This window comes from Pinus tabuliformis, chromosome 1_1 (assembly GCF_031772625.1).
Source record: "Pinus tabuliformis cultivar Carrire ecotype Pingquan chromosome 1_1, CPIR1, whole genome shotgun sequence".
Taxonomy (NCBI): domain Eukaryota; kingdom Viridiplantae; phylum Streptophyta; class Pinopsida; order Pinales; family Pinaceae; genus Pinus; species Pinus tabuliformis.
In genome coordinates this window covers 549,933,667-549,956,029 of record NC_142297.1, presented here as the reverse complement: position 1 = coordinate 549,956,029, position 22,363 = coordinate 549,933,667, and the positions used below count along the sequence as shown (strand labels likewise).

General features: G+C 36.8%; 1 protein-coding gene across 1 annotated transcript in view; it reads left to right on the top strand.

Annotated features, from left to right (window-relative positions):
- The first annotated feature begins 2,092 nt into the window (after nucleotides 1-2,092).
- Nucleotides 2,093-22,363, top strand: part of LOC149214300 (neutral ceramidase 2-like) — a 117,732-nt gene continuing 97,461 nt past the window's right edge. Inside the window, exon 1 of the mRNA XM_089392268.1 lies at nucleotides 2,093-2,117. The gene's annotated coding sequence lies outside the window, so the exon portion shown is untranslated. The remainder of the gene's footprint in view (nucleotides 2,118-22,363) is intronic.

Genomic DNA, 22,363 nt, shown 5'->3' with positions numbered 1-22,363 from the left:
TTTGATCCATCACGGAGCTTGATAGATCCCGATTTAAGACAGACCTACCCTGGTAATAATTTAATTCCTAACAATTAATTTTTATTTTATTTTCTAATGGTATTTTTTTTTACTTTAAAGACCATAATTCAAGAACATATAAGTTGTCAAAATCACCCTAAAATAGCACCCCACTTGGACCAAACAAACCCATACTCATAGTTAGATTTATGCCCACAGAATTAGTGCCCAAAACAACCAATATTCATAGGTTTATGCCCACAAAGTTTTGAACTCATAACTTTTTCACTATGAAATACATTAATACAACACTACTTTACACCCTATAAATTTATTTTACAAATTTTAATAAATAATAAAAATAAAAAAAAAAAATCAAATTTTTTATTATCATAAAGAAAATCAATTTTTTTATCATCATAAAGAAATTTCAACCTTAGTTAATTTGAATTAAATTTAAAATTTTTAATCTTATATCATTACAACTTAGCCCCAAAGTCAAGAAACACGCCATTAGGAAAAACCTTATTTAAAACCAAATATTAAAATTACCAAAACTCTAAAATACCTAAACCTTATTTAAATTCAAATATTGAAGTTACCAAAACTCTAAAATACCTAAACCTTATTTAAATTCAAATATTGAAGTGACCCAAATCCTTCACTAAAACTTTCCACATTTACAAGATTCTATGCAACATCTACAACACTGAAATGACTAAAAATCCCTGGTTAAACTTTCCACATTTACAAAATTCTATGCAACATCTACCCCATAAAAATAACTGCTTAAACTTTCCACATTTGAAATTTATTTAAATTCAAATATTAAAATGAACCAAATCCTTTACTTAAACTTTCCATATTTACAATATTCTATGCAACATCTACCACAGTGAAATCACCCAAATCCATATTTACAAGATTCTATGCAACATCTACCACAGTGAAATCACCCAAAACCCCTGCTTAAGCTTTCCACATTTACAAGATTCCAGACAACTTTTTCCCATCGAACATAATGCCAACAACATACAGACAGATATGAAACTCTATTGGCAGTCCCATTAAATTGTAATTATTACAAGACAGCAAGCATCCTTAGACCCCACTATCAAGCCATTCTATTTTAAATAAACAACCGCCACTGAACATGCCCAAATTCCGCGTCATTTCAAGCTAAAATCATTTCTCCACGAGTTTTTCTCTGCTCAAATCCCAAATCCCAAATTCCACGTCGTCTCATGTGCTTCCTAGCATGAAATTCTCTGCTGCTAAATGTCATGTCAGTGTATTTTAAAAGAAAAAACGCTTATAATCTGCTTCATCTAATGAATGTGAATGGTTTGGTTGGGTTCAATATTTTTGTGGCCCAATCATGAAAACTTCACAGAAAGCTCCTTAGTTGGACTGCACGCAATGAGCCGAATCTGATGCTAAACACTCAAATTTATCTAACCGCCTTAAACATTCACACTAAACCTGCAATACACAAAATATATATATATATATATTATTAAAAGATTATGAACACTTAGTAGTTGGGTTCAATCTCTTTTTATGGCCCAATCATGAAAACTTCACAGAAAGCTGATCAGTTGGACTGCACGCAATGAGCCCAATCTGATTCTAAACACAAATGTATCTAACCGCCTTACGCATTCACACTGCCACCTACCAGTAAACCTGCAAAATATATATATATATATATCTTATCAAAAGAGAATGAACAGTTGGTCTATATATGTTATTGGTATGTGTATGAATCCTTGAAACTGGATCATACCGAGTGAGTTAGCGATGGGGTGGATACACAGACTCGCATTCATATTTTTATGTACTCTTATGTTGGTAGGCTTCTTTCCATGGGTGTGCTTCTCAGGGCCCAATTACTTGATAGGAACAGGGTCATATGATATCACAGGACCTGCAGCAGATGTTAACATGATGGGTTATGCGAACATCGAGCAAATTGCCTCTGGTGTTCATTTCAGGCTGAGAGCCAGAGTATTCATTGTGGGGGAACCCAATGGAAAAAGGCTTGTGTTCGTGAACTTGGATGCCTGTATGGCCTCGCAGCTTGTCACCATTAAAGTCCTGGAAAGGCTCAAGTCCAGGTATGCATTTCTATCCTATTTCAATTGCTGTTGAAATCAAATGTGATATTTATTTACAGTGATTACAATGGTATCGAGCAGTCACCAATCTTTGGGATTGCAAAAGTATTTAGGCACCACTGGGAGTGATTACAACAGAATCCAGTAGCCGAGTAGTTATAACAATAGGTGCCTGAATGCCAATTGTGGCGTGCTTAGGCGGTGAAGATAGGGTGAAAGAGGGTCGGTAGGGGGCAGAAGGCATGTTTAAGTTGTAGGTGGTTTTAATGAGTATTCATTATTATGGTGACTTAGCTGAACAGAAGTGCTTATATTCAATAGTTTGGTCTTCAAGAACCTTTATCTTGGACAAGCGGGATGGTTGTGGTGGGAGGCATTTCAGCTGAGCGAGTGGGCTGCATGTAGTGAGAGGTATTCCACCTGCACAAATATTTTCAAAGGAAAATGTAGTAATGATAAGAAAGTTAGAAACCCAATTGTGGCCAGTCTGGATAATCATTACCAAACTCTGCAATCATGAGAGATTCAAATGATAAGAGGTTTGGCAAATTCTCCACTTTGCTGTTGGAAGTTGGAACATAAGCTCATGTCCTTTTTCATTTTGATATGTGTGTTTTTCCTTGAGTTATTTTTCCCGCTGCTTGATACAGTTTGATAAGTTCTTCTTGTTCTCTTGCTGAGAAAAAGGAAACGAATAAATTATGCTAGCTTAGATTCACCTTAATGTTTACTATTAAGAAGTATAGAATAATCTAGCAGAAAACTTCTCATTATTTAAAAGTCCTGAGATAAAAATGGGTCTAAATTAGTCTTTTTTACATTTATGTTAAGGTAATTAATAAAATGTTGACTATCTTTTTTTCAATTATACAATTAATATCCAAAAATGAATCAGATTACATCAATGGTAACAATGCCAATGTGGTAGTGGCCATGAAAAAAAAAAAAAATCAAACAAATTGGAAAATCCAAAGAGATAAACCCTAGACAATGAAGCAGATACCCATCCTATGTAAAAGGTTAGGAAGAACCAGCACTCCTAGAGCAGAGAAGGTTTGATGGATCATAAGAATTAGATACAAATCTGCTTCAGAATCAAAGGAGAACCCTGTAATCTGCAGCGTTAGAACGTTGATATGTAGTCTAATTAATCTATTTTTCTTCCATATATTATTGATGTAAATTTTCTTTGTTCCTGCCCTAATTGTTTGTCTTGTTTTTGAGAGATTCTAACCAAATCTAGTTAACTATTTGTAACCTGAAGTATTATATTATGCATTTCTCAAAATAAAAATTATACAAGTTGCTTTACATGTTATTGAGTTATTATGCTGTAAGATTTATTCCTACCAAATTACCTGCCTGTTCTATCATTAATGTTTGAACGAATGAATAATAAACTATTCTGTTTCATTTTATTTGTTTCCTTTTGTAAGGAATTATTTAACTTTGGATTGCTTCGATTACTGGCCAAGTATGTTAATTAAGCATTCCAAAGGAAAGTTTTAATCCTTTGATTTAGTTCATATATAGGTCATAAAAACACTACTTTCCTCAATCATCAGCATGGGTCTGTTTTCAAATTCCTCCCCATATGCTATTGATTATAAATAATGCTGTTGATTTTAGCCTTAAGAGAAGTGTCATCCGAGTAAAACTACTACTATGGACGCTTTCGGATCCTCAAAACTTCACACAGAGCCCTTGATTTTGCAGGAACATACTCTGAAATTACCTGTGTATTTTAAGAAACATGCATTCTTATTATCATAAGAATTTGATTGAAACAATGGAATAGAATAGAACAGAACAGAATTTTATCAAACGTTTTGTGAAACCCCAAGGCAAAAAAAACTTAGACCTCGTTGTGTCATTCCTTTACAAATGTAAGAAAGATGAAACTCTAACAAGTAAAGAGTAAATAAGAAACGACAGAAGAGAAAATGTAGTGTAAGGGAAACGTCCTAAATTGGACATTCACTCCTACGAGTGTCACCTACTCCTACTGCGCTGCATCGTGTCAATCTACTCCTACGAGTGTCACCTACTCCTACTGCGCTGCATCGTGTCAACCTACCCCTACGAGTGGCCCCCTTACGAGTGTCACCCACTCCTACTGCGCTGCATCGTGTCAACCTGTCTCTGACGTTCATCATTCTCGATACTTTTTGCAATGTACTCTATTTGTGCATCCTGGAATATTGCGTCCCAACTGGTGTCTGTAATTCCTTCCAGACCTTCTTGTACGTAGACAGTTGGAGTAAGAAGTGGAAATTTGTTTCCACTTCTCTGGCTCATTGTGCCTCACAAGTTCTGCATTCCCGATCTTCTTTAGGTTCCGACCCTCTTCGTCTCTCATATCTATTCTATGTGAGCTTGTCCTTAATTCTGCTAATATGTGATTCCTGAGTATTTATTTTCGAGTATGCTTGAACTTTGATTTCACACGAGGGAAGGGGTTGAACTTTTCTATATAATAGCGGCCTTTTTCCTTTCCTTTAAGAAGTATATATCCTTTCCTTTAATAGGTATATAGGCATAGTTTTATCTCCTTTATAACCAGTTTAATAAGTATATATCCTTTCCCTTAATAGGTATATAGGTATAGTTTTATCTGCTTTATAACCAGCTTATGGGTTATTGGTTTTATATCCTTTTTATGCAGTGGATATCTTTCTTATATATATAATATATATATTTCTTATTCAAACTGCAATCAGTGATCATTTAATGATATCTATGAAGAATTTATAAAAGATATGTATTACTATAAAGTTAATGAGAATTAGTTTTTGCATATCTAATTAATGATATCTATGAAGAATTTATAAAAGATATGTATTACTATAAAGTTAATGAGAATTAGTCTTTGCATATCTAATGAAAATTAACCTTCAAATATTAGGAATGTTTCTCAATGACTACTTTATCATCAAAGATAAGCTCAGAGTATTCGACTAATACAAATCAGTTATCATTTAATGATATCTATGAAGATTCTTCATAAAAGATATGTATTACTATAAAGTTAATGAGAATTAGTCTTTGCATATCTAATGAGAATTAACCTTCAAATATTAGGAATGTTTCTCAATGACTACTTTATCATCAAAGACAAGCTGAGAGTATTCGACTAATACAAAGGAATAGAAAAATTATATGCAAATTTTTAAAATTTTATAATATATAAATGCAAAGAATGAACAACTTTGAGGTTGTATGTTAATTTAATTTTTTTTATTAATAATTTTTAATAGATAAAAGAACTTATTTTTTCTTTTTAGATAAAAAATTCTTTTAAAGTAAAAGAGCCTCTTCACAATTGGGGAAAAATGTTTATGTTAAGCCAGAGTGAGACTCAACATAAATAGATTTATTTAGCATAATAGAAAAATATGTATAGACACTTGGAATCTTATAATATAAGTAAAGGATGAAAAATCTTGTGGTTAAGGTGCTTGATGTAAGGTGTTAATTTTTTTCTTTCTTATCAATAAAGTTTTTAATCGACAAAGCAATTCCTTTAAATAAAGGAGCAACTTCACAATTGGGCAAAAAGAAATGTTGTAGTTTAGACGAGTCATATTTCATAAGCTATTCATATTGACAAGGTTAACAATTTCATAGGATATTGATTGAAAATATTTGTATTGAATTTTCTATGGTTTTTGACTTTTTGACCATTATAAGAGGTCCATCTAAATCAAGTTTTTTTATATGTTTTTTATTTTTTAACATAATGGGTAGTGCCTAAACTAGGGTCAACCCATATGTTGGATGGAAGAATGATTTTCCTAATAGAGGCCAACCCATATGTTGGATTGAGGGATGATATCCCTAACAATGGGATGTTTTTACCAGGATTGTGCGAAAATGATTGAGCCTCGCACCTTTTGGGACAATGTAACCCCCACAATTGGCTCCACCCTCAACCCATCCTCATGAGATTTGAAACTGTGCTTGAGTAAGGTGTTAATTTTTTTCTTTCTTATCAATCAAGTTTTTTATTGACAAAAAATTTCCTTTAAATAAAGGAGCAACTTCACAATTGGCAAAAAGAAATGTTGTAGTTCAGACGAGTTGTATTTCATCAGGTATTCATATTGATAACGTTAACAAATTTCATAGGATATTGATTGAAAATATTCGTATTGACTTTTCTATTGTTTTTTGCTTTTTGACCATTATAAGAGGTCCACCTAAATAAGTTTTTTTAATATGTTTTTTATTTTTATTTTTTAACATAATGGGTAGTGCCTAGGCTAGGGCCAACCCATATGTTGGATGAAAGAATGATTTTCCTAATAGAGGCCAACCCATATGTTGGATTGAGGGATGTTATTACTAGGATTGTGCGATATTGATTGAGCCTGGCGCCCTTTGGGACAATGTAACCCCCACAATTGGCTCCACCCTCAACCCATGCTCATGAGATTTGAAACTGAGACCCAATGAGGATTAAATCTCACAGAAACCAACTAATCTATACCTCATGGGTTATATGTTATGATTAATGATGATAAAATATATGTAACAAAGTCAAATTTGTTTATAGTATTAATGGTCTTAAATTATGACAAAAACAATATAGGTTTTGAGAACATGATTAGCAGAAAAGGTTAATTTTCACTAATGATTGAAAAATGATTCACAAATTTTTAAACAAGATTTATCAATTTTGTGTTATATATTTATATTTTAATTTTAAAGTAGAATACCTTTCTCTTTTTTCTTAAAAAACTAAAAAAAAAGTTTATATTATATTATAGAAAGAGTTATGCTCACTACAACTATACTTAAATGGCCATTTAATCAACAAAATATTAATAGACTTTTGTTACATATTTTATCACACTCCCAAATTCTAAACATAATAATATCCTCCTTACACAATACAAAGTTAATATGGTTAGCATGATCTCCACTCATTTAAAGTCCCAAAGTCACTTGACCAATAAAAAATATTCCTTTTGACTTTTCTCTTTAATGAATAGGTTGGATCCATTATAACATAGAAACATGTTGGACTTAGCATGTTAAAATTCACATGTTTCTCTCATAGTGCTATCCTTCTTTCCTTTCTTTTCCTCAGTTTAATCTATTTTACTTGTAGAATGGACTTTCCATTCACTCACCATTCAAAGCTTTATTATCCTATGAGCAAATGAGATGTTATTTAACATAAAAAGGATTGTGCTTCCCTTAGGGGGCTTCCTACTTTTGCCCCATTCTTCTTGTATAATGACTTTCAACCAACTGTAGTATGATGCAAATGTGCTCCATCCCATCAAGTGGGATTGTATTTTGTCTTTTTCTTATGGGTCAATGTCCTTGTGGGGTATATTCAAAATCCCGTCAAGGACAAGAAATGTCCTGGCGACCAATTTGAAAGCAAGATCTACACACAAAATCAACTTGTTTATAATCCAACTTATGGTTCTAGACGAATCCATCAACAAGTATAAGGATATGTTTTAAAAGACAAAGGCCCAAATCCACCTCCATATAAATCCTATTGAAGGTGGAAAAATCATCGAAAACAAATTCGAGGAGCTCAAAACAAAGTACTTTTGTGAAGCACTTATTACTTATCGTTGTCTACATAAAATTTCATGATGAAGAATCCTTTTGCACAAGAATAATAATAACACACCCCTTAATAAAGGGTTTCTATCCAAGATAGGAGATCAACAAGTTTTGGTTGAAATTACAAATTAAAGGTGGAAATCCAAGATTGGAGATCAATAAATTTTGGTTAAAATGACAAATTATAAGAATGAACATTATGGGAATTTTCCACAAAGAGAGCCCCTCACATTAGGAAGCATAACGATATTATCTTTAAAGGAGGGAGAGAGAAAACAAGAGTGTTTTTTTTCTTCTAGACTGGAAAAGAGATACTCACAACCATAAAAGGTAGTGTAGCTTCAACTTTTGGCAATGAAAAATTTGCCACTTACACATCTTTAGAGAAGGAGCTACAATCCCCTTAATGGAAGAGGGGGTTGCATTTTTCATAAAGCGAACGTGCTAGATGGATTTTGTTTTGATTATTTGGATGGAGCAAGAGGTATTCATCTCCTCACAAAGGCCATAGGAAAAACTTAGGATCATTGTAATGAAGGCATTGTTTTTTATTCATGAAGAAAAACTCCAACAGATTGTAGGTTGGTTTTGTGTAGCAAAGCACAACTTTCCATAAAAGTATAGTATATGAAAAATAAGTTGTCTTTTGAGAGATAAGAAAACATAACCTTCCTAAGAAGTGTCTCTAAGACATGAATTATAAGAACATGAGTCCAATTGTTTCAATTTGTAAGAAGCAAAGGAATATGCCTTTTTGTGAGATATATATATACACACACACACTTTATATTTTGATTGTTATGTAAGAAAATTCATTATTAGAATCAGTGTTAGTAATACTAATTTGTGCAACTCTAATTTTTAAAGATTTTCTATGGCTACAATCTCTTTTCATATAATTGATATATAATCGATCTTTTTTAAGAAAAAAAGATAAATGTTTTATGATTTGAGTTTTTTTGGTTTGCCATCACCAAAGTCTAGTCATAAAATCTCAAGTTTAATGCATCCTAATTTATGTAGTGCCATTTTTGCACTTCATGATTTGTAATTCTACCACTCTCCTTGCAATAATCAATAATAGGGACCCAAACTCAGTGATGCACCAAGAGTTTTGAAGCTATCCCCAATGACGAGGTCACCTAGAAAAGACAATATTTGTTGAGGAGGACATTTTTTTTGTCATAGAAACTATTTCAAGATTCCATAAGATAAATGTATATGTTCACATACATGCAGAAGAGCTCCTCATCATTCAGTTTTATAGTCCTGTAAGTCTTCAGATTTGGTAGATTCTTTTTTCATCCTACTCCCTATGACAAAGATAACATTTTTCCAGCGAATAGTTGCATCAACATCGATTATGTTTGGTGGTGATATTCTTTTGATTTGTTTCTCCATCAATATTGTCTTAATTGCTTAGTAAGTACAACCTATCTCTCCAATCAAACATATATGTAATTTAAGTTAGATATTACCACAAACAATGTAGTAAAAAAGACTTCTATCACAATTTTCTTAATACTTTAATCATCATTAACTATAATATACAACTTCAATTATAACTTACAAACCCATTTTACTTCAACATTCTCTTAAGTATACTAATATTTAAAATATAAATAATAATTAAACACAACAAAACATGAATATAAATATTTCTCCAACCATAAGTGATTTTTTTATTCCAAGCTTCCAGAAACATCATTATAATCTTACACTCATCTTATATGAAAAGACACTAACTTTTTATTTTTTTCAAACTAGAAAAATAACTATATATGAAAACAAGAGCCACGTGGTGGCATGTCACTATTTTTTTGTATATATGAATTATGTGCATGCAGTTTTGTTTTCTTTTTAAATACTTTGAATTTTACTTCATACAAATTTATTCAAGAAAATATCATGGCAAGTCCACTAACACCATTGACAAGATATTAATTTGTTAGCAAGTCTCATGTTATTGTAGAAATTAATGTGTAGATTCTAAATTGCCCATGAAATTTTCTAAATCACAAGACTAGAAGCTACTCTACTGATCTGCGGAGTAAATTCACGATCGAGAACACAAATCATTATCATGTATCAAGATTCAACACACATACACAACGATTTATCTAGGGGAAAGCAACTGCTCAAAACCCCTTACTATATGTATTGCATTAATCAAAGAATTTGGATGAATACAATATGTTTGTTCAATCTTGAGTTCAACCTGCACCTGTATCTTCTATCTTCTGCCTGACTGATTGACCTTGACCAATACTTAGCCAAAATTTTGAGCCTCCAAGCTCATATTTCCTTGTGTTGTTCCTCAAGGAATTAGCCCCCTATTATTTAGGAAATTACTCAATCTGGATTGCGTAATTCCTATAGGTCCTTCTTTGACTGCATGCACGACCTGTACAACTTGGAATAATTTACAACTGAGAGTACACTGCCCTTGAACTCCAATCTGAACTAGGTAACTCAAATTATCTGCATGCAACAATTATTTTGTGTTGATTGATCAGTTAACTAGATGATCACTCAATGTAAAAAAAGTTACACACCCTTAACTAGACCTCCACTAGTTCTACTGACAGCGAGAACTAGTTACACTGACAATAACTCAAATTAACTGAAATAGATTGCTACAAATTAACAATCAATCATGTAAAACTGAACTCAAGTGTCTCCAACTCAAATTTACTGAGCTAACTGGGTGACAAGAGCCATGTCACCTCAACTAACTACCTCCAAGTATTCTGTTGAAATTGAAATTCGAATTTCTGTTAATTTAATCAAGGGAAACTAAATTAGGATTTTTTTGCTACATTTTCAACACTCCCTCTTAGCAAGAAAGGGATTATCAGATACCCCAATCCTGCTTTTATGGAACTCGAATTTTCCTCTTGACAAAGCCTTTATCAAAATATATGCATATTGTTCCTCTATCGGAATGTACTGCAACAACATAATCTGCCTCTGCACACAATCTCGTAGATGGTGGTACCATATGTCGATATTCTTGAATCGATCATGAAATATTGGATTCTCATAGAGTTTGATACAACTTTGATTGTCATAGTAAATCACTGTTGGATCCATCTTCTAACCAAATAACCCAACAATAATCTTTCTCATCTAGATAGCCTGGCATGATGCTTGACTTGCACCCATGTACTCTGCTTCTGCTGAGTTGAGTTCCACAGATATCTGCTTCCTGCTGTACCAAGAAGCCACTACTAACCCAACACTAAAAATTATTCCTGAAGTCCTCTTCCTGTCTGATGGACTCCCCACCCAATCTTCATCTGTGAAGCCTTGCAGCTTCACTCCCTTTGTCTGTCTGTACCAAAGATCAAACTGAGTATTGCCTATGAGGTATCTCAACACATGCTTTGCTGCCTTCCAATACAATTTGGTTGGCTTAACCATGGCTTGACTAAGATGGTTAATTACATAACACATGTTTGGTCGTGTGTTTACCAAATACATGAGTGAATACAAAAGCTGCAAATAAATGGTAGCCTCCACTTCCTCACCTGAAGTGGCATCCTCTTTCCTCCAGTTACCTGCTAGAGGAGTGTCCATGGGTTTTCTACTCTCCATGCATAACTTCTTTAGTATCTCATTGGCATACTTTCCCTGAGAGACAAACAATTCCCCATCTCCTTGCCATACTTTCCCTGAGAGACAAACAATTCCCCATCTCCTTGCCATACTTCTAAACCAAGGAAATAATGCATGATTCCCATGTCCCTCATCTCGGTCTCTCTTGCAAGGTCCTCCTTGCAAGATCTGATCAATTTCTCATCACTAGTAAGGATCAAGTCATCGACATATAAAACAATAATCAATAATTTACCTTCTACCACATTGTGATAAAGGTTTGCATCCGCTTCACTTTTGGTGAAGCCTAGACCAGTGAAATCGCTATCGATCCTAGTATACCAAGCACAAGGTGCTTGCTTGAGTCCATACACCGCTCGCTTGAGTCTACACACATGCGAATCTCTGTCAAAGGTCATAAGCCCCTCTAGCTGCTCAATATACACCTCTTCCTCGATAACTCCATTGAGGAATGTTGTCTTCACATGCATTTGGTAGATCTTCCACCCCATCTGCGACGACAGTGCTAGAATTGCCCTGATGGATGAGTACCTTGCTAATGGAGAAAAGGTCTCCTCATAGTCAATTCTCTCCACCTTAGAGAACCCCTTGGCCACAAATATGGCTTGTGTTTTTCTATGCTCCCATTTAGTGCACGCTTTACCTTGTAAAGCCATCTCGAACCAACCATGATTTGTCTACTGGTCTTGAGACCACTCCCAAAACATTGTTTCTAACAATGGAATCATATTCCTCTACCATAGCATCAACCCATACTAGGTTCTCTACAACTTCCTCAAATAAGGATATCTTAGTTTCTACAAGCTCACTCATCAGAGCCATGTAGCTAGTGTACCAATCCAGTGACCTCCTCTGCCTGTGTTGTGATGTGGGTGCTCCCACCTTCTCTCTAACATCCTACAATAATCCATCATCTTCCCTGGCCCACTTCATTCCTTCTCTGGATGCCTCTACTTGAGTGGATGTCTCCACTCTGTGCTCCTCTTCTTGTGGCTACTCCACAACTTCCTGAAGTTCTTCCTTTGGAGCCAAAAGCTCTTGATCAAGCTGCAACTGAAGCTCCCTCTCAAGAGAACACCTCATTGCCTTCTCCTCGTCTGACCATAGTCATCCTGAGGGATGGAATGTACACCTGATAGTTGTGAGATGTATATGTGTACCCCACAAATATGCCCAACTCTACTGTAGGCTCTAACTTTTTCTTGCTTCCTTGGAAACATGATAATAAATTGACGATCCAAAGATCACGAAGTGTGACACATCTGGTTTCTTCCCTGAAAAAGCTTTCTCTGGTGTACACATGCCAAGAATCTTGTGAGGGCTCATGTTTCGCAAATAGGCCGTTGTGTTTCATGCTTCAGCCCACAAGTGTAGAGGTAGGATTTGGTCATGCAACATCACTCGTGTTGCTCCCACAATACTTATGTTCTTCCTCTCAACCACCCCATTCTGTTGTGGGTTATGAGGTGTTGTCAACTCCCGTCGAATGCCTTCCTTTGCACATAAAATTTTAAACTCATTCGACATGTACTCACCACCGTTATCGCTCCTGAGAGCCTTCACTTTCCTACCAATCTCTTTCTCAACAAGTGCTTTAAACTCAACAAATTTGGAGAATGTCTGGTCTTTCTTCTGCATGAAGTAGATCCAACACTTCTGTGAGAAATCATCTACAAATATAACATAATACCTATGCTTGGCAGTGGAGGCTGTCGAGAAAGGTCCACATACATCAAAGTGGATCCTTTCAAGGATTGCATGCGCCCTATTGTCCCGATCATTGAAGGTGGATTTTGTGTACTTCCCCAATGTACACCCTTTGCATGTATCCCGCTACTCTAGTGCTCCATTGGGGAGGCCTGTAGAAATTTGTTGCATGATCTTCAAAGCACCATGATGCAAATGGCCAAGTCTTCTATGCCATAATTCATCGACATCTCGACTTTGCACCTTCTTTGCTTTTGTGCTCAATGTTGCACAGTCTTCCACATCTAATTTGTAGAGGTTCTTCACTCAAACCCCAATCTGCTTCACTTGTCCCATGGTGATGTGTCTCAAGAAATCCTTCCTTTTGCTAAATATCACATCGTAGCCACGATCTTCCAACACCACGACGAAAACTAGATTCTTCTTCAGACCCGATACATACATCACATCCTTGAGCCTAAGAGGGGATCCAAACTCCCTCTGAAAAGTAATTGTACCAATTTTAGTCGCGCTATACCTTCCATCATCTCCCATCTCAATGTGCATATGGAGATCCTTCTCCTCTAAGTCACTGAAAAATTCTTTGTTTCCCGTCATGTGGAATGAGGCACCACTATCGAGATACCACACACTACCCATCACTATGATTTCCATGCATGCAATGAGGGTAAAATCAAGTTCGAACTGTGAAGCCAAGGCTTCACCCGCTACTCCTCCTGCGGTCTTCTTGCTTGCCTTCTTGTGTGGACATTTCATGGCATAGTGTCCCAGTTCATGATAGTGAAAGCACTTGATTTTGGACAAGTCTTTCTTCTTTCCCCCTTGACCAGATTCTGCTTTGGATTGGGATTTATTCCCTTTCCCTTTCTTTGCCTTTCCATCCAAGGCACAATTCTCTTCATCCTCGCCCTTGGATGAAGTCCCATCTCTGTTGCTTTGCCTTATTTCTTCCTGCACTAGATCAGACCATATCCCAACTTGGTAGTTTCTCTCTACCATTTACCGAATCTTGATAACTATGCCAGCTCTTGGGAAGGCCCAAGAGGGCTAGAGCTACTAGATCTTCTTCAGGGACAATAACACTGACCTCACCAAGTTAATCACAACACTGTGTAAACCTTCTCAGGTACTACGAAATTGTTTCACTCTTTTGCATCTTAATAATTTGAAGCTTGTCCTTGAGTCCCAGCTTCCTATTGTCACTATTGTTCTCAAACAACTCTGTCAGTGTTTTCCACATTGCGAACGAAGTCTCTTTCCCGTGGAGATTCGAGACAATATGATCTCGAACTCCCTCCAATATGATCCTCCTCGCTTTAGCCACATCCTTCTTCCACTAAGCAAGATCATGGGCATAAGATGCTGTGGGTTTTGCTACATCTTTATGATGTATTCTAGCATCCCATTATCATCCAATACTGCTTCCATGTGAATTTTCCATGCCAAAAAATTTGTGGTTCCTTCCAAAGCACACTCGAGCCCGAGTCCATTGAAATCCATCTTCTCAATTCTGGAGAAAACTTGTAACACTGATCTTCAAATTCGAACCTTCTACAATGACAACTTCGAAATATCTTCTCTACTATGAATCTAGCTCTGATACCATGTAGAAATTAATGTGTAGATTCTAAACTACTCATGAAATTTTATAAATCACAAGACTAGAAGCTACTCTACTAATCTGCAGAAGTAAATTCACAATCGAGAACAAAAATAATTAACATGCATCAAGATTCAATACACACACACACAAATTTATCTAGGGGAAAGCAACTGCTCAAAACCCCTTACTATCTATATTGCATTAATCAAAGAATCTGGATGAATACAATATATTCTGCTCAAGCTTAAGCTCAACCTGCACCTGTATCTTCCATCCTTTGCCTAACTGACTAACCTTGGCCAATACTTAGCCAAAATTTCAAGCCTCCAAGCTCCTATTTCCTTGCGTTGTTCCTCAAGGAATTAGCCCCCTATTATTTAGGAAATTCCTCAATCTGGATTGCGCAATTCCTATAGGTCCTTCTTTAACTGCATGCATGACCTGTACAACTTGGAATAGTTTACAACTGATAGTACACTTCCCTTGAACTCCAATATCAACTGGGTAACTCGAATTCTCTGCATGCAACAATTATTTTAGGTTGATTGATCAGTTAACTGGATGATCACTCAGTGTAAAAAAAGTTACACACCCTTAACTAGACCTCCACTAGTTCTACTAACACTGAGAACTAGTTACACTAACAATAACTCAAATTTACTGAAATAGATTGCTACAAATTAACAATCAATCATGTAGAACTGAACTCAAGTGTATCCAACTTGAATTTATTGAGTTAACTGAGTGACAAGAGCCATGTCACCTCAGTTAACTACCTCCAAGTATTCTGCTGAAATTGAAATTCGAATTTCTCCTAATTTAATTAAGGGAAAATTAAATTAGGAATTTATTGCTGCATTTTCAACAAATATAACGTTTTGATACGAATTGCAAACAACCTTGTAGGCTAGATAGTGGAATATGATTTAAAAATAAACAACTATACTCAAATCATCCAAGAAAATGAAGCGTGACGATCAATTTTAATAGCCTGTCTTCACTACATGTTGGCAGTGCCAACTAAAATTAGCATGTTACTAGATTGCAAAATGGCATATAATTGATCTTGTGAAATATCTTTAGATCTTTATGCCCATGAGAGAAGAGCTTTTAGTTATTCAAACCTTAAGTAGTTACTTTGTTTCTCTATATTCAAGGAAAACGAGCTCTTAGTTAATTAGATAATTGTACTTAAAACCAAAAAAATACTTAACTCATAAAGTATTGTTGAGATCATATATTTTATGGCTACATTTACCTTTGATTCCTTACATAAAACAAATTATAATTTATTTAGAGGTATATTATTATTTTTTTCTTCTTCTTTTTTTCTTTTTTCTTTTTTTTTTTTCTTTTTTTTTTCTTCTTTTTTTTTTTTCCTGGGAAAAATCGTAATTTTATTAAAAATAACAAAATTACATTTTGTAGATGCACAAGTGCATATGCAAAAAGCAGCACAAAACACTGTTGTCATAAACAGAAAAAAAACTGGAAAGAAGTAATGTACAAATGGGGAGGAAATTATGTTTTCCTCCCTTTTTTCTTCTCAACCTTTCGCCACTCCCCTTGAGTCTGTGAGGATGAAAAAAGTACTAGAGAAGAGTCCTCCACAATGCAAGGATTGTCCTTGTCTGTATCAGAGTGTTCTGGAGAATGCTGTCTTTTGGCTCCACTAGTGTCCACTAAATCTGGTATTTTCTCCGGCAAAGAGTCCATCATTTCCTGTGCTGCAAATTTCTCAGATTCTGGCGACTTGTGTGTCTGATTGTTTGCTATGGGGATGGTTGTCGTGGCTTCTTCCCCAATAGGATCATCGTCATGTTCAGGTGGAGGGTTAGTTGCCTCCTCGTCCTCTGTTTCTTCTTCTGGATTCACTGTGCGTTGCCAGCCTCTTGGTTTTTGTGCTTGTTTCTTGTTTCTTCTAGTTTCTCTTTTGACTTGTGGACAGTTATTACGGAGGTGACCTGTTTGTTGACAGCCTCGACACCTGAAAGTCGTGTTTTCATAATCTAGTGGTTGTTTCCACTGTGTGTTGTTATGGATCAAAATTATGCTATCAGGTAGCCCTTGACTAAGATCAACCTCCACACAGATTCTGGCAAAAGTATGTATGCATCTAGCAATTCTTTCCACATCTTGCTTGATGTATTTGCCTATCGCATTCCCCATTGCTTCGAAAACTTTGGGAAGCCAGAAGTGTAATGGGAGGTTGTGTAGCCTGACCCATACCGACATTTTGGAAACCACCATAGAGGAGGGGTCAAAACCCGGGAACCAGGGGGTCATGAAGAGTCCTGCATTGCCCCAGAACCATGGCCCCTCATGGAGGACATATTCTTTTTCCTTGACCGTGTCGAATTTGACAATAAAAAAACCTTTGGAGCACAAATGGATGTCACAGTTTGTTGTCCATGTGGAGAAGATCCATTGTCATAATGCATCTGTTTTAGGCCAAAAGCCATTGAATCTACATATGACAGCCATGGAAGAGAAATCAGTATGAAAGTTGTTTACCTCAGGCAGATCGATTGTCAGTACTGGTGTCTGTGATCTTTGCTCCACAATATAGGGTCTAGGTAGATCTTGTGTTGGTGCTGGCTTGTTGGTGGCTTCCCCCTTCCCTTTGACGGCATCCTTGAAAGAACCTGTGCCCTTTGAGCAAGATCCAAAGCTTCCACCTCTCAGCCTCGTGCTTAGTATGATGGTTGAATCTCGCACAATGCCATAGTGTTGCACTGTATATTTTTCCTGTAAAATATGTCCTGCATATACCAAGCTTAGCAGGTTTGCTGAGATGCCTAAATATTCTTGTATTTCGTCCTTTATATTTTTTATCAGCATCCCTGTCCAGGTTTGCTTGCAAATCGTATTCCCTGACAAGGTTCTGATGAAAATTTGTATCAGTTCATGGCCGGGGTCCTTGGTGGCTAGTTTTGTTTTTTGCCTGGATTCTTCTGCTATTTGGGTCACCGAAGCAGTAAGGGGTGCAGGCTCACTGAGGTCAATTCTCCGGTGCTCATTTAAAATACCCAAAGGTCCTGTGTGTATCAGGGAAACCCTGACCTCTCGACGAATGGCATTTTTGATGAGGGGGGTCCGTGTCATAAATTTCTTCTCTGCCTTGATGTCATCCTCCCATGTCTGTCCGGAGGTGAACAGGGGTGCATCAAACCGCATAAACCACGACCCTATGCTCCCACCCCTTTCTTGTTCGTCGACCTTTCCTTTAATAATTTGCCTGAGAACGGCGGTTCGGTCTTCCCGTGGCAGTCCGAGGTGGGGCAGTGGTTCAATCAGCCGCATCGCCTTCAATATATCGCAGGCATTGCTGCCTAGCCAGACTGTTTCACCCGCGATGGTTTGAACTGCGTCCCGAAACAGGGTAAGCTCTGGTTGTTTTGAATCAATCAGCCCTAGGCGTTGTGGTATGGAGCCCTGTTCCGCCCAGTGAATACTGTCTTGAGCCAAGAAGGGAGAAACCTCCTCTGGCCACTGTTTGAGTTGATCCGCTCCTTGGGACTCCTTTCCTGCTAAAGATCCAGGCCAAATCATTAACGGTGAAACGTGCTCTGCAATCCCGGCTGCCAGACTCCATGTTGTTCCATAGCAGCACTGATCTCTGGGAGCGGCGACGGCACAAAACGTCCCTTCTGTAACCCTAGCCATTCGAGCTCAATCTATTTCTCTAATATTTTTATCTTATTTACATATATTTAAAAATTATAATATTTTATTATTATCATCTATTTATAAAATTATTCTAAATTAAATAATAATAATAATTTAAACCAAAAACTTAAATAAAATTTTGTATACAACCACATACTTATTAAATTAAATTTTGTAGACAACCACATACTTATTAAATTAGTATTTTTTTTTATTTTATATAAAATCGAAGATAGAGGACTATTCCGATTCGAATTCGATGCATTTTTGTGCAATTTTGAAAAAATGCAATCCAAGCCACCGACACAGGTGGGTTCAGGTAAAAAGTAATCTATTAAATTAATATTTAAATTTTTTATTTTTTATTTTATATAAAATCAAAGATACACGACTATTCCCATTCCCTTTTACAGGGCCAACTAACAATTCGAATTCAAATTCGATGCATGTCTGTGCAATTTTGAAAAAATGCAATCCAAGCCATCGACACACACGTGGGTTGGGGTAAAAAGTAGATTTTTTTAATAAAGTTAATCAAACAGTATTTAATAAAATGAAATGATATTTTAATGTTTATGAAAAATAAAGAAATTATTTTAACATCTATGAGGTTAAAGACAGATAGTTTATGAGATTATTAGTTTCTTTTTGTTTAAATTGATGATGAGTTAACCCAATTTTTTAATAATTTAAGCTACTAAAATAGTCTATAAAACTATTAATTTCTTATAATCTCCTCACTTAAAAACAATACCAAAAAACCAATACTGACATATTTCCATGACTTTTTCTGATATCTTTGAATGCCTCAATCTTCTTGCCGTAGTCAATGTATTTTGTATTTTCTTTTGAGGACCTGGGCAACGTCGTGTTAAAAGCATAATGAAGTCGTCTGATATAAAGTGTGAGTTGTACACTTGGCCGCAACTTCATTTCGGTTTTCGTCTGAACCATTTTTTCCTGTGGGCTTTTGTTCCTATTCTCAGGAAGACACTCAAATCCGAGCGCTACGTCGTCCAGCGAGGTGAGAAAGCCCCGTGTCCATCATAAATATAATAAATATGAGGAATAATTTTGCAGTGTTGTGATCAACGAGCGATGGAAAACCGTGCGTCATCCCTCGCGCATTGGAGCCGGGGATGCGGCGACAGGGTGACATAATCAAAAAATTTAACCAAACTAATGTGAACTATGTAGCACCTCCTGACGCACCGTTGCCGTGAACCACAACGGAGCACCAGGCAACCCCAAATTATCCACCAGTATTTTGCTCAGCAGAACTACCGACCTTCTCTCGCCAGCTCGGGGAGTTGCGGGAGAAACCACAAATAAGAAATATACCAACCAGACTGATAAGGAAGCCCCAGGGATACTCCTCTAAGACAAGAACAACAACGAACCGCAGCACCTCCCGACGCACCGTGAACCACAACGGAGCACCAGGCAACCCCAAATTATCCACCAGTATTTTGCTCCGCAGAACTACCGACCTTCTCTCGTTAGCTCGGGGAGTTGCCGGAGAAACCACGAATAAGAAATCTACCAACCAGACAAATAAGAAAGCCCTGTGTCCATAATAAATATAATAAATATGAGGAATAATTTTGCAGTGTTGTGATCAACGAGCGATGGAAAGCCGTGCGTCATCCCTCGCGCAATGGAGCCGAGGATGCGGCGACAGGGTGACATAATCAAAAAATTTAACCAAACTAATGTGAACTATGTGAAAACTAGAATTTTTTTAAGCATGGGCTAGATTAATGCAATTCACTGTCACTGTTTACAGTGACCTAACAAGATATGAGATTGTATGTGAAAACTAGAATTTTTTTAAGCATGGGCTAGATTAATGCAATTCACTGTCACTGTTTACAGTGACCTAACAAGATATGAGATTGTATAAATCATTACATCTAATTATTTTTAGAAAGTATCCACCGTGCATGGATGCCTCAGTGGAAGTTTGGGCTATGATTCTTAAGTGCAAACATTTCCATTGCAGTACATAAAGGGAAAACTATCTTGTAAGTGGAATGCTTAGAATTGGACAAGGTTTCAAGTTTAGCGTGATATGTTTCATGATTTGTACTCATCAATGTTATGACTGACTCCAAGTTTAGTGTGATTTATTTCCTGATCTGGATTCATCAAATCCCTAACAACAGATCATCAAATCCCTAACAACATTAGGGGTATATGTCATCTTCTCATGTTAATAGTTTATGCTTACTCAATAAACATCCAACTATTGTAGTAACGCGGGGTTGAGTAGATGAGCTTAGGCTCCGATTAATTTATATTCTAGGCAGCCAACTAATGTGTTTAGATAATCCTGAGTTTGAGTTTGGGTTTCATGTTAAGCAATAGGCTTAATTATTAATGATTTATTTTTTTCCAAATTATATATATAATCAAGATTTTATTAAGCAAAACTAGAAGATAGAGATAGCAAAATGCATGTAGTTTTATTTTTATTGGGTTTGTTGACTAAAGTTAATAGCATATGGCAAATAAACAGTGGCAAAATTAAAGGAACAATCCATAATTTTAGAGACCAAAAGCAACAAAAGACAAACAACACTCTAAGAACAATTGTAACCATGTTCAATCATTAGAAGTAATAGACGCGAGGTTGTCTAGTCCAGTCCCAGGTTGGGGAGGGGGACGATAAGGACATTGAACATGCTGCTCGAAGTGAACCATCCATGTTTCCAACTTTTCCACCTTTTTAGATAGCAAATTTTTTCCACGCCAAACAACCACAATCCTTTCTCAAACATGGCATTGAAATTAATGCAATTTTTTGAGCGCGACAATTACAACCTTGTGTTCTTCCTCCCTGGCCTTCTTGTAAGCTTCCAGGCGCTCCATAATAGATTGGAACAAGTCACGGTAGGTCTCAGAGCATTGTTGTTAGCCAAAAACCCCTGCACGCCCTGACCAATGCTTCTGACCCTACACACCTGCTCTGACCCCATGTGCCACACCACCCTTCTTTCCATTCCCAACTACATGACCACCCCGAACTACTCTTGCACCACCCTTGCCACCACGGGTTGCCGATGCCGCCCTGATCAAACTACCAGCCGTTTGACCACCCCGTGATGGACGCTCAAAAGCTTGATTCACCACTGCCACCTTCGGCACTTTGCTACACCCGCCTTGACTGGCCGAAGCTCCCCTCTACTGATGCTGGGAGTAGGAAATAGCGACACAGGTCGCATGGTGAGGGCCCAGGGATACTCCTTTAAGACAGGAACAACAACGAACCATAGCACCTCCCGACGCACCGTGAACCACAACGGAGCACCAGGCAACCCCAAATTATCCACTAGTGTTTTGCTCCGCAGAACTACCGACCTTCTCTCGCTAGCTCAGGGAGTTGCTGGAGAAACCACAAATAAGAAATGTACCAACCAGACTGATACCTTGCCGTTGCTTCTATCAAAGGAAGTGCTTAGGAACAAAGTTGCAGAGAAAAAGACACGACACTCAAACATAAATACAAGAGGAACAAACCCAACCTCATAAACAGTCGTTGCAGATACCTTCAAGACGTTTTCCACCACCGAACCCAATTTCTGCTCTTCCAACAATGGATCTTAGGAATCCATAAAAAACCTACAAAGATAGGAGGACCCAAAATATATCCAATTGCCAAGAAACTCAAATGCCCTCGCAAGCACAGAGAATAACCAAAAAGAGGTCGAGCAAGCAGTACAAGGTTGGGTTCTAAAGCCAACCAAATAACCATGTAGAAATCACTCAAATCTTTGAAAAAACGAGAAGCCATGCGAAGGGAGAGTAACTTAGTGCTTTTGTGAGTCAAACACGGTGGAGGCGACAATGGTGAAATCCCCACCATTCCCAAACTAACCAAAGACCAAAGAGACTCGTCAGAGTACGAGAGCTCAAACCATGCACATCTATCCACCAAACTACCACAACATAAAAGCAAGCCTAAAACTCAACCGACACCATAAATCCATGTCCCTCTCCCACTCTCAATTCCGAAGAGAAGGAATGAAACATTGCACGCTGCACCGTTAACTGCACAATATAC